General features: G+C 53.2%; 1 protein-coding gene across 1 annotated transcript in view; it reads left to right on the top strand.

Moving 5' to 3' along the window:
• The window catches only part of XKR6 (XK related 6), a 276,374-nt gene that overhangs the window by 235,823 nt on the left and 28,206 nt on the right, over positions 1-12,345 (top strand). The gene's annotated exons all lie outside the window — the stretch shown is intronic.

Raw genomic sequence — 12,345 nt, 5'->3', positions numbered from 1 at the left:
TGGAGTGAGATGAGGGGTGGTAAAGGCCACGTGGCCAGGCTTCTCATTTTACAGGTGAGGACACTGCGGTCCTGAGAGGTCCAGGGACTTGTGTAAGGAGGTGGAGAGACCGCGGCACAAAATCAGAAGGGAACAGTGCGATGTGTAATACACAAGAAGCTACTACTGCTATATTTGGCATTAAAACCAAGTTCCTCGGTGATGAGCCCCAGGTCATCCCGTCTCCCCGCGTGCCTTGCCCAGCCTGCAGACCCCCCGCGTTCCTGCACCCCCTGCTCAAGCCCGTTCCCCTCTCGGAGCTGTGGACCGTCTGTTCCTTCCGCATGGCTGGGCCCCTGGCTGCACGCCGGCCTGTGCTCCGCGCTTGCGCACACGCGCCCACGCGCACTCTGCCGGCTCTGTCCCTCAGCTTTGTTCGTGCCAGGCACTTAACCACCCCGGGGATGATGTTACATAATTATTTGCTCCTTTGTTTATTGTCTGCCTCCACCTGGAACATGAGTTCAAGGGCTGGGGCCTGAGATGCCGTGTTCTCCTGGCTTCCCGAGTACCTGGTACAAGGGACTGCCCAGGGTAGCTGTCCCTGGGGAAGCTGGTGGACTCCGGTTGGGTAGCTCGTGGCAGTTTTGAAGGCACCATCACGGGGAGACAGTAGAGCACGCTGCTGAGGTTCTGGGGCTGAATCCCAGCTCCATCCTTGCTGTGTGACCTTGGGCAGGTAACATACCATCTCTGGGCCAACCTCAGGTTGCTCATGTATAGCATAGCACAATAACAGTACCTGCCTGACGGGGCAGCTAGCTATGAGGGTTGTGCAAGGTGGCCCATGAGAAACTTCCAGCAAACTGCCTGCCTCATAGAAAATGTTCCACAATTACTCATGGGCAACCTTGGGAGGGGAGTGGTTTGGCCTGCGAGCGAAGGGTCTGTGGTGCTGTCCAGCTGTATCATATGCTCTTGCATCTCAAATTCTGTTCAGAATGTGCTGAGGTATGAATTAATGAATAATTAAGCATTCTGTGTCTGAGGCTAGGCTGTATAGTCTTGTTACATATTCTTAGACCGAGACTTGTATGGACTTATCACTTTCTTCATTCGCACCTGTAGGAAATCAAAAGAGAAGCCACAACAGACCCTTATCCCCATTTTATGGATGATGTGATTGGTGCTTAAGATGTTGATGTGATTCTGGCCATCTCAGGCCTGGTCAGCGGGGATGACAGAAAAGGCCTGGGCCCCTGGGCCCTGTTGTAGCCACCTTCTGCCCTGCCTGGGGCTGCTGGCCCAGGGTGGATGCTCTCTGCTCTCACAGGCTCCTAGGAGGAGCGCTTGCTGCGTCCTGGAGCCCCTGTGGGATGGGGCATCTGAGACTGGGCTGGGAGGGTGGCCTGTGCCACACTGGCTTCAGGGGGCACCCTGTTAGCAGGGACTAGAGGGTCCGGGGGCTGAGAGCAAAGAGGAGCCCCCATACTACCCACTGGCCAGGCCGAGGCCACCTGCAGGAGGCAGTGGAATTCCACCCTCCCCTGCTCAGAAGCTGCTCCTTCTTCTCAACGTTGACCTCCTCTGGTCCCAGCTACCCCCTCCCCATCCTTCCTACCGTCTGTCCGTCCGTCCATCCATCCATCCATCCATCCATCCATCCATCCATCCATGGGCTAGGGAGGATGGAAAGGTGAGAACAACCCAGCTCGTGACCTCAGAAAGCTCCCAATTTCAGCCCCCTGGGTTATCTCTCATTAGAAAGATCCAGGAGAGGGCCATGGTGGAGGAGGCGTAAGCTCAGCCTGTGCACCCTGGGTCAAGGCAGGCGACACTGGGAAAGGGGCGTCTGGCCTGTAGAATTGGTCCCTTTGGTATCTGAGGTTCTTCCCAGACTTCACTTCCTCCTGGAACCTTCCTCACTCCCCCACATTGGGTTAGGAGCTCCTCTTCTGTGCTCAGAGCCCCTCCTGCTTCAGGGTACAGTCCGTAGCCTCCGGCCCTTGACTGTGTGTCATTGGATGAGTTATTTATGCCCACGTGTTTCAGTTTCTTCATCTGCAAAATGGGGGTAACAATAGACGCACCATGTTCAGTAGCATCCTTCCACTTAGCATTAAGTGCCCTTGCCTGTCTCCCTGCTGGATGGGAGCTCCTTTGGGGCCGGACCGCACCTGGCTCTGTGTCCAGCACGTGGGAGGCCTCCTGAACTCCTGTCAGGTAATTGTTCCGTGAACGATGTGCCTTCCCGGCCACAAGAACAAGAGGTCAGAGCCGCAGGGAGGGGACTGGGCCCAGGGCTGGCCCCCCGCACTTACAGCCTGTGCCCTGTGCTGCTGGGGGGCCACCGCCTTCTGCCCTGACTGCTGGGGAGACTCCAGACCACCCCTGGCTGGAACCTTAAGAAGGCGATGAGGAAAGCTCAGTGCAGGTGTGTCGGAGGGATCGGCGAGGGTGCACAAACGGAGAGAGAAACCAGAGTCATTGTATTGTTTATTATTCTTCTTAAGCCCCATCTGGTGTGGGCCTGAGAGGTAGTGTCACTGCCTGAAAGCAGGGGATCGGGAGGGACGGACCCACAAAGGGCCCCCCTACCCCGGCAGGTGATCTGAGCTCAAGGCCAGATGCTGCCTCCCAGCCCACCCTCCCCCAGCCCGGGTGGAAACGGCCAGCTCTCAGCCTGCCTACATACATGAGGTGTTGCCCCGGCTCTGTGGCCTCGTCCCAGGCACTGCAGCCGTCACCAAGATGGGCCCAGCCCCCTGCAGGCCGTGGAGCAGTTAGAGAGAGTCTGCACGGCTGCCCCCTTGGACGTGGAGATCTGGAAAGAAGTTAGAAACGATCATTCAGCTCTTTACGGATGGGGAGGCTGGGGTCGGGTAAGGGGGGCAAAGCCCCTTGCCAGGCTCTAAAGCCAGTCACCTGCAGAGGCAGCCCTGGCTGCCAGGCGTCCTGACTCTCGGCCCAGTGCTTTCCTACACCCCCTGTGTCCCCAGCAGCTCACTGGGACACCGTCACGGAGAGAGCATTATGAGTGTGTCTCACACAGCGAACTCTGGCCTGGGTGCCCTCTCTTGTGTCTGACTTTGGCGGCCTCCCGGGGAGGCTGGGCTACCAGGGCGTTGGTAAGCGAGCTGGGCCTGGGCATCAGCTGGAGATGGGCTCTTAAGATGTGGAAACGTCACTGGCCTCACTCCTGGTGCAGGGCAAACTCGACTAAATGTCACCTTCTATTCCTATTTCTAGCCTGCTTCCCTGAAAATCTCCAGGAAACAGCACACGTGATGTTGTCTGGCTTCCCAGAGTGGGGATGGGGACCTGAATACAGAAGTGGGCTTGGAGGGGCAGAGGCTGCTCTCCCGGGCAGCCCTGAGCCTCTCGCAGGCAGGAGAGCAGCCTGCAGGGGCTTGGCGGAGGGTGCCCAAGAGGAGATGGCCCAGGTCCTCCAGGGTGACCACTGATCTGGAAAGATCTCTGGGAAGCAGACCAGGCCCTATGAGGCCTGTGAGGTCAAGGTAGTGCCAGGGCCTGAGAGTTCATCTGGTCATATCTGCTCATTTCACTGAGAAGGAAACGGGGGAGGAACGTCCCCAAGGCCACAGAACCAGGGCATGGTGGCAGCAGGACACAGCAGAAGAGCCTTGAAGCCAGGGTCAGATCCATCAGTGAGTGGTCCCATGGCTTCCTCCTCGATCCATCCCTCACTCTCCAAGGGCAGCGTTCACAGCTGGAAGGCAGTTTCCAGAGCCTAAACCACTAGCCATGCCCAACACTGGTGCAGAGGCTGTATCTTCCGTGGGTCAGAGAGGCAGCATGGTGCAGAGGAAGGACACTCGGGCTGGGTCCCCCGTGCCTGGCGCAGTGCCTGGCATGCAAGAGGGGTGTACATTTGGGAGGGGGCTGGATTGCAGCAGCGAAGCCTTCCTGAGAGTCTGAAAGGGACAAGTTCAGGGCACATGAAAGGACAAGATGGCCCACAAGGAGAATAAGCCCCAAGAGGTAGTATCAGGAAACCAAAACACCTCTGTGAGCGTTTCAGATAAATTCGTTTTGCCACAGACCCAGTATGGGCTAGAAAAGGGGCGCTGGGACATGTTAGCCACACCCTGCACGAGAGGCTTATGACAAAGGCACAGGCGTGGCCTCCTGCTAAGTCCCCAGGGCTCCTCAGGGCCGCTGCCCCGGGCAGGCTCACGTTTATATGTTGATCGCGCGATTCAGAGCGCCAAGCGAAGTGCACGTGACTTTACTGTGGGCCAGTGGATCCCCCTCAGGGTCGTGAGGTGCTTTGTCTTGTTTTTGTTTTCAATTTTTAAATTTTTTTAAAATTAATTTTTATTGGAGTCTAGTTGCTTTACAATGTTGTGTTAGCTTCTACTGTACAGCAAGATGAATCAGCTATACGTATACATATGTATGTGTCTTCTTTGGATTTCCTTCCCATTTAGGTCTCCACAGTGCATTAAGTAGAGTTCCCCATGCTGTACAGTATTTTCTCATTAGTTGTCTATTTTACACATAGCATCAATAGTGTATATGTGTCAGTCCCCCTCTCCCAGTTCCTCCCATCTCCTTCCCCCTTGGTATCCATACATTTGTTCTCTACATCTGTGTCTCTATTTCTGCTTCGCAAATAAGATCATCTATACCATTTTGCTAGATTCCACCCATATGTGTTAATATACGATTTTTGGTTTTTTGGTTGTGAGGTACTTTGAACACACACTAATGTGTCCTTTGTTTGGGTGGAGCCGACCTCCTCCCAAACTGCTCAGGCAGCTGGGCGCGGACCGGCTGCCTTGGATCGAGCAAATCCGTTGCACCAGGATGCAGGCGGAGCAGCACTGGCTGGGCTGTTGCCAGAGTCTTCAGTTCTAATCTGGGGGACGGTGAAATGGGCTTTCCCACGGTGGGCACTGCAGTGGTTCCAACTCCAAGCAGAAGAGCACAAGAGCGGCGCCAGTGATGGGCTTGCTCTCTTCGTTGGAAAGAGTCTGTGCCAGCTGGAGAGAGGAATGCAGTCACGTATTCATCCAGGACTGGGGACTTAGCTGGCCAGAGAGGGAGGCTTGAGGGGTGGGGGGAAGGAGAGCAGGGAAGAGGAGAGGAGGGAAGAGGGCCCCAGGTTCTGCTCTGGGCTCCCGCTCCCGGACGCCCCCAGTGGAGGATCCAGGCTGACCTGAGCCTTGAGAAGAGGGGGGCTTTCCTGACACCTGCCCCGGAAGGTTGGACTATAAACTTCCTAAACCACAAGGATTTTACTAGCAGCCTGTCCAGTCGGTTCGTTCATTCATGAGACATACACCAAACGCCCAACGAGTGTCTGGGAGTGTGCCGTGCACCAGGTATGCAAAGATAAACCCAAACCTCAAAACTTTGGTCTTGGGCTTCCCTGGTGGCTCAGTGGTTAAGAATCCTCCTGCCAATGCAGGGGACACGGGTTCGAGCCCTGGTCCGGGAAGATCCCACATGCCGCAGAGCAACTAAGCCTGTGCGCCACAACTATGGAGCCTGCGCTCTAGAGCCCGGGAGCCACAACTACTGAGCCCGCGTGCCACAACTATTGAGCCCGCATGCTACGGCTACTGAAGCCCACGCGCCTAGAGCCCGTGCTCTGCAACAGAGAAACCACCGCAATGAGAAGCCTGCGCACCGCAACGAAAAGTAGCCCCCCTCTCCCGCAACTAGAGAAAGCCCGCGCGCAGCAACGAAGACCCAACGCAGCCAAAAAAAAAAGAAAAAACAAGCGAAAAATCCCCAAAACGTTTGTCTCTGTCCTTCTGGGAGTTTATAAGGGGGAACAAAAAGCACTTCTCCGACATGTAGGTTTGCAAAGGTGTTTTGATTTTTTAAATCAAGTTTCTTGCAGAGTCTTAGAGAAAGAGCAGTAGCCCGGGCCCCACTGTGCCGGTGGGAAAATGAGGCTGGTGGGGAAGTTTCCGCCCACGTTCTGCTGTGCTGAGCCCTGGGGTGTTGAGGGATGCTTAGGCCACCTGGCCACCAAGACCCTACATCCAGGAAGACTACCAGGGGCACCCACTGCAGCCACCTCCCTTCCCTGAAGCTGTGTGGAGCTTTTCTCTGCTATCTCCCCTGGGCCCGGCAAAGCAATGCCATTTCACGCCTGCTTTCTCGGATGCGTGCCCCAAGCCGGCCACCACTGCTCAGCTGATGTCAGATGCTGGAGAGAAGGGCTAAAAATAGCTCCGATTTGATGCGCTGCTCTTGGGGGCTGAGCTGGCAGCTGGCCCCTCCATCTTTCCTACATGATGAAGGCATCTCAGCTGGAGTTGGGGGGGCGGGGTGGGCGGGAGCGTGAGGTGGGGAATCAGAGGGGCTTCCGGGCCAGCCTGGCAGTGGAAGGTTGCGGAGTCCATTCTCAGACTCAGAAAGAGCCCAAGGCCCACAGCCAGGGCTGCGTTGGTGCGCTATTCCTGCTGTGCCAGCTTGGAGGCCCCTTGAGCCACCCAGACCTGCTTTTGGGTGGTTTGAGGGAGTCCTCGGCTAGGACTCGTGTATGAACACACACACGTGTGTGCCCAAGTGGACATCGGGTGCACCGCTCCGTGCCTACGATAAATTGAGAAGACACTTCCAGCCCCTGTGAGCCTCTGAGTTGTGAGCCTCTGCCATCTGACAGCCCTGTAGCTTTGCTTCTCTCTGAAACTGTCCAGAGAGGGGCGAAAAACGTTATCGTTGTAATGTTATCCTGTCAGGCTGGTTGGTAAGTTTTCTCTTGTCTCCAACCCAAATCATTCCTGATTTAATTGTGCTCCTTGCACCCATTCCGGTCGTCTGCCTCGGGGAACATGTATTTTAGGTATTTGAAGGTAGTGTTGCATCTCTTTGGTCAAATGAGACTGTCAGAGTCGGGGATAAATTCGCCTTAGCAGCCTCTGATTGGATGTTTACTATGGTGGGCTGGGGGCAGCAGCTGTACAGACCTCCCTCTTGGGGGTTAAGATCTAGCTGGGGAGGCATCTCTGTACGTAAGTGACTCCAGTACAGCGTGGGCTGCGAGGAGAGCTGTAATAGGGGAGGGGAGGGGCTTCTAGGGGTGGAAAACAGGCGTGTTTTCCAGCCAAACAAATCGAGGCTGAAATTTGGCTTTCCAACTTGGCATGCTATTTAACCCTTCTGAGCCTCAGTTTTCTGATGTGTAAAATGGGGCTAATAATCCAATTCATAGAATTGTGGAAGGAAGTAAGTGAACTGAGGAGAGAGGGAATGAGAGGAAGATAAGGAACAGGAGAATATCGTGTTCTGGGTTAGAAGCACCCTCTCTGGAGTCCAGCGGCCTGGTATGAGTCCCGGTAGTGGCGTCCTCAGGTGCTTCAGTTTCTTCATCTGTACATGACTGTAAGGTTCTCATGCTAAATGACTTAATACATGTAGAGAGTTTACACTGTGTCTGGTATGTAGGGAGAACCCAGTAAATAGAAGCTATTACTACACTGAGGACCCAGTATAAGGGAAGGATGGGAGGGAAATACTTTGACCTAGGCAGGGAGTAAGGCACGTGGGGAGAGCTGGGCCTTGCCCCGGGGTGGCTGCTTGGGCGTGGAAACAACAGAAGCAAAGACACAGAGAAGGGCACATGCTGGGAAGGTCTGGGATGGGAGGGCCATCAGGTGTGGCCAGGGGTGGGACGGGGGAAGGCAGGAGACTGGCCTGGCTGCACAGCCAACAGGGAGCCACCCGGGTTAGTGGGTGGCTAATTGAGTCCAGGTTAGCCTTGATTTCCTCATCTGTAATATGGGGATGGCGATAAAAATAACCTGGCAGATGCCTGCAAGCTGAACCCTGAGCCTGTCCGCGACAGCTTGGATGCTGGTGCCCCTGAGATCTGTGATGGTCTGGAAGAGCTTGAAGGACTTTTCTCTGTCCTGACCTGGGACCACAGGGAACAGCCGCGGGGGTTCCTACCGGGGCACAGAGTCTATGTCATGCAGGTGGGAGCACAGCCTTTTGACATAGCAGCCTTGGAGCCCCCGTTAACGCCTGGTGACCCAGCTCAGCAGTCCTCAGCGGGTGACAAGCCCCAGACTGACAAGGTTCCTGCACAAGCCCCATGCAGCCCACGACCCTGAAACCTCCCCCACCCCCCTTTTGGCTCACTTTCTTCCACAGCCACTGCATGGCCACCTGGCCCTGGACCCCTGGGATGTGGTCAGCAATGGACAGGACACAAGGGGGGAGCTCCTCCACCCCTCAAAAGATGGACCAGACGAGAGTGCAGATCACACAACATCACAGTAGCCCTCAATGCCTTTGCTGCGACCACAAGTCAGGATTCCCGAATCAATCAGGCACAGGTGGAGGTGAAGCGGGACAAGTGTGAACAGGGCTGGGCGCTGCGCATGTTCAGATGTCAGTGAGCCCTTGGGTGCTCTGGTGGCAGCTGGCCCCGCTCTGTCCTTGGTGTCGGGGGCAGGATGTTGTCTGACTGGTAGCTGCAGTGCCCCGTCCTCTCCAGGGTGGGTTCCCAGCTACCAGGAAGTGATGTGCGTTTGGCTTTCCCTCTGCATCCTCTGTGCCTGCTGTGATGGCAGCGAATGGTCGGGGCAGGCAGGGACCCACCCCCTCGGGGATCTGGGGTTGGATCATGTTGACACAGGAATGTGACCATGGGCTACAGGTGTCTCTACAGGTGGAGCCCTGGACGTGTGCAGTGTGTTTGTGTGCGTGGTGGTTTGTGCATGTGTGTCTGTGTGGTGTTTGTGTGGAGTGTTCTTGTAGGTGGTGTGTGTGTGGCTGTGAGAGTGTGTTCCACGCCCACCCAGGATAAGGGTCAAATGCCCCTGGAGGTGTGGCTGCTTATATTTAAATACAACAAAAGTATAGAGGTATTTTAAAAATTGAAGTGTAGTTGACTTACAATATTATATGTGTTTCAGGTATATAGAAAGGTAATTCGATATCTTTACAGATTATACTCTGAACAAAGTAATTATAAAGTATTGACAGTATTCCCTGTGCTGTGCGTTGCATCCTTGTGACTTATTTTATACCTTGCAGTTTGTCCCTCTTAATCCCCTTCACCTATCTTGCCCCTCCTGTCCCCTTAAGGGAGCTAATTTAAGTGGTGGGTATGTTTTTAAATTTCAGTTTCCAATTGTTCATTAGTAGTCTACAGGAATATATTTAATTTTTATATGCTGACCTTGTATCATGAGACTTTGCTTAACCTGCCAATTAGTTCTATGAGCTTTTTTTGTATATTTCTTGGGATTTTCTATCTAGACAATCATGTCATTTACAAATAGGGACAGTTTTACTTCGTTCCTTGCAGTTTGTATATACTTTCTTTTTCCTGACTTATTGTACTGACTGGGACTTCTAGTATGATGTTGAATAGGAGTGGTGAGCTTAGACATTTTTGCCTTATTCCTGATCTTAAGAGGAAAGAATTCAGTGTTTTTATCATTAAGTGTGATATTAACTGTTAATTTTTTTTTTTCTTTTGGCCGCGCTGCATGGCATGCGGGATCTTAGTTCCCCGACCAGGCATCAAACCCACGCCCCCTGCGGTGGATGCGTGGAGTCCTAACCACTGGACCACCAGGGAATTCCCTAACTGTTAATTTTTATAGATATCCTTCATCTATGTCAGGTTAAGGAAGTTCTTTTCTATTTCTAGTTTGCTGAGAGTTAAAAAAAAAAAAAAAGAATGGATGTTGAATTCTGTCAGATGCTTTCTTTCTGCATCAGTTCATGTGATATGTGGTTTTTCTTGTTAATGTCACTGATTACATTTATTGATTTCTGAATACAGAATCAGCCTTACATTTCCAAGATAAACTCCAGTTGGCTATGGAATATCATTCTTCCTGTATATCACTGAATTTGTTTTGCTAGTATTTTGTTGAAGATATTTGCACCTATGTTTATAAGGGATATTATCTGTAGTTTTATTTTCTTGTAAGGTATGTGTCTGGCTTTGATAGAGTAATGCTGACCTCACAAAGTGAACAGAGAAGTGTTCTTTCCTCTTTTATTTTTTTGGGGAAAAAAAGTGTGTAGAATCGGGCTCGTTCTACTTTAAATGTTTGGTAGACTACTTTTTTTCTTAAAGTGGATTCTCTAAGCTTCAGGCCCCACAAAACCTAGACTCAGTCCTGTTTGGGGCTTTGAGGATGAGTTGCTGTCCTCAATCGGAGATTTCAAAATGCTGCTTCTGAGGGTGTCATAAGAAGCAGCAGGGGCCTGTAGGTCCAGACAGGTGAAATTATTCAGCCTCCTGCTTTTGCAGAAATCACTCATTTCCCTTAGATTTAGGCAGAGCTATAGCTGACTCCCAGTGGGGTAACACGATTTGGGCAAGACCTCTGATTTGCCTGAACCATGATTGACTGTGTGACTTTGGGGAAATCACTCATCCTCTCTGAGTCTCAGATGAACCAACGGGAAAAAGAGGACAAATGTGTCTCCTTCACAGTGCTGCTGTAAAAGTGAAAATGTGCTCAGAAAACTATAGAGAGTTCTCCTGGAGGTATAAGGAGCTTGAAACAGTTCCATGGTTTACAAAGTAAGGGGAGGAGATAGACTTGGAAGGAGAATAGAGTGGACCGAAGGAAAGACAGGAGAGCCCCTTTGGGAGGGGTGGGGCAGTAATAGCTGCCATCCTCGGCTTCTGGTCTTCCATCTATTCTCACAGGCATTACATCATTTGAGCCCTGAGACCCTCTAAGGGGACATGATGGCATGCATTTATTTGTTCAACATGTCCTAGGGTCCTACTCTGGGCCAGGCATTGTATAGATGAGGACACTGAGGCTACATGAGGGTAGGAGATGTTCCCCAAGGCCACACAGCCAGTGACAGAACTGGAAGAGAGCCCAGGTGTTGGGGGCAAACAGTGATTTTCCACTGTAGTGAGGGGAGCAAGCTGGACTCAGTTTAAAAGAGAAGGGACAACTGGTCTACCTCTGAGGGGGTGTGTGGGTAGGAGTTGAGAAGCACTGGCCCCAAAGCAGACTGCTGGGCTTGAAGCCCTCCTCAACCCCTTACTTAGCTGGGTAAACTGAAGCACATTTCTTAACCTCAGTGCTTCAGTTTACCATATGTTGAAGTGAAGGCAATAGTGCATCTACCTCATACATTTGTTGGAAGGATTAAATGAGCTAATAAGTACAAAATGCTCAGAACAGTGCCTGGTACATATGAGTGCCCCATAAACACTGGGTATTATTTGTAAAGATGCTAGGCCATCCTTAAGGCTCTAAGAAGCCACAGAAGGATGGCGTTAACAAAAGGTAGGCAGAAGCTTAGCGATCCTCGCGTCTGCCCTCTGTTTTGGATGAACACAGCAGGCCCGGCCTCGGGGGTGAATTGCCCAAGGCGCGGCCCTGCAGACCATAGGCCAGGCCCAGCTTTCCTGAGTCCTCACTCCTTGAGGACACGCTGTACCCCTGCTTTTAGATCCGTGCGTTTCGTGATTCTCAGGAGAGAATGGTGTGACAGGAGGCTACACAAAGTCCAGGCGGAAGCAAATCAGGAGGAGGAGAGTTGCATGTCTTCTCTCCCGCACTACTTTCCTGGGGGAGGTGAGCTTTCTGGAACCTGCCAGGGAAGGGGAGAAGGTAAGGGAGCAGCAGCCCACCGTGTGTCGCCTGCAGATGCCGTGCTTTCCCGTGGGGACTCGTCACATCTGGGCCTGCCCCTCGGCCTCGCCTGCTGCCCCCTGCACCCCAACGCTGCCGCGTAGGAAGGTGCAGGCCTTAGGGGGCCGCTGGCTGGGGATGAGATCACTGCGCGGAGCAGCCTTCCTGCGTGGCTTAGGGTCTGGCGCCACCTTGTGGCCACGGGCCAAGGCTGTCTTTGCACAGGGGCTGAAGGCTTAGCAAGAGGCCGCTGGCTGAGCGGCCCCAGCGGTCCCCTAGACCCACTCTGGACTTTACAAGGTCTACTGGGAACCCAAGGACTTAAGGATAGAAGAGGAGGGTGCAGGAGCCAGAGGGGGTGGAATAGGTAGAAGGCCCTTGATTGGGAATTTTGAACTGGACTCTGATTTACCTCCTACCCCACGGTGGGTGACTGTGTGAGCTGGTGTCCCTGGGAGGCATGATTTCCAGTTTGGGTCTCGGACTGGATCCCAGTGCACTCTGGGCTCCTAGCATCTGTTTGCTTATGGGTGGGGAGAGGCTCTGGCTTCGCCCACTCCCACCCTCATCTACTCCCATGTTGGGGGATGTTCTCACCGAGGAATTGCAAGCTTGGTTTCTCCGGCAGATGTTATGGTCGGACCAGCATTGCTGGGCTCGTTGTCTTCTACTGCACTGGCCATGACGGGCCAAGGGGCTTGTGGCTTGGGGAGCGTGGGGTGGAGGGGCAGATCAGGTTTCTCCCTCTACCCTGGCAGGG

This window comes from Physeter macrocephalus, chromosome 9 (genome assembly GCF_002837175.3).
Source record: "Physeter macrocephalus isolate SW-GA chromosome 9, ASM283717v5, whole genome shotgun sequence".
Classification (NCBI taxonomy): domain Eukaryota; kingdom Metazoa; phylum Chordata; class Mammalia; order Artiodactyla; family Physeteridae; genus Physeter; species Physeter macrocephalus.
This window is presented reverse-complemented; position numbering and strand designations above follow the sequence as displayed.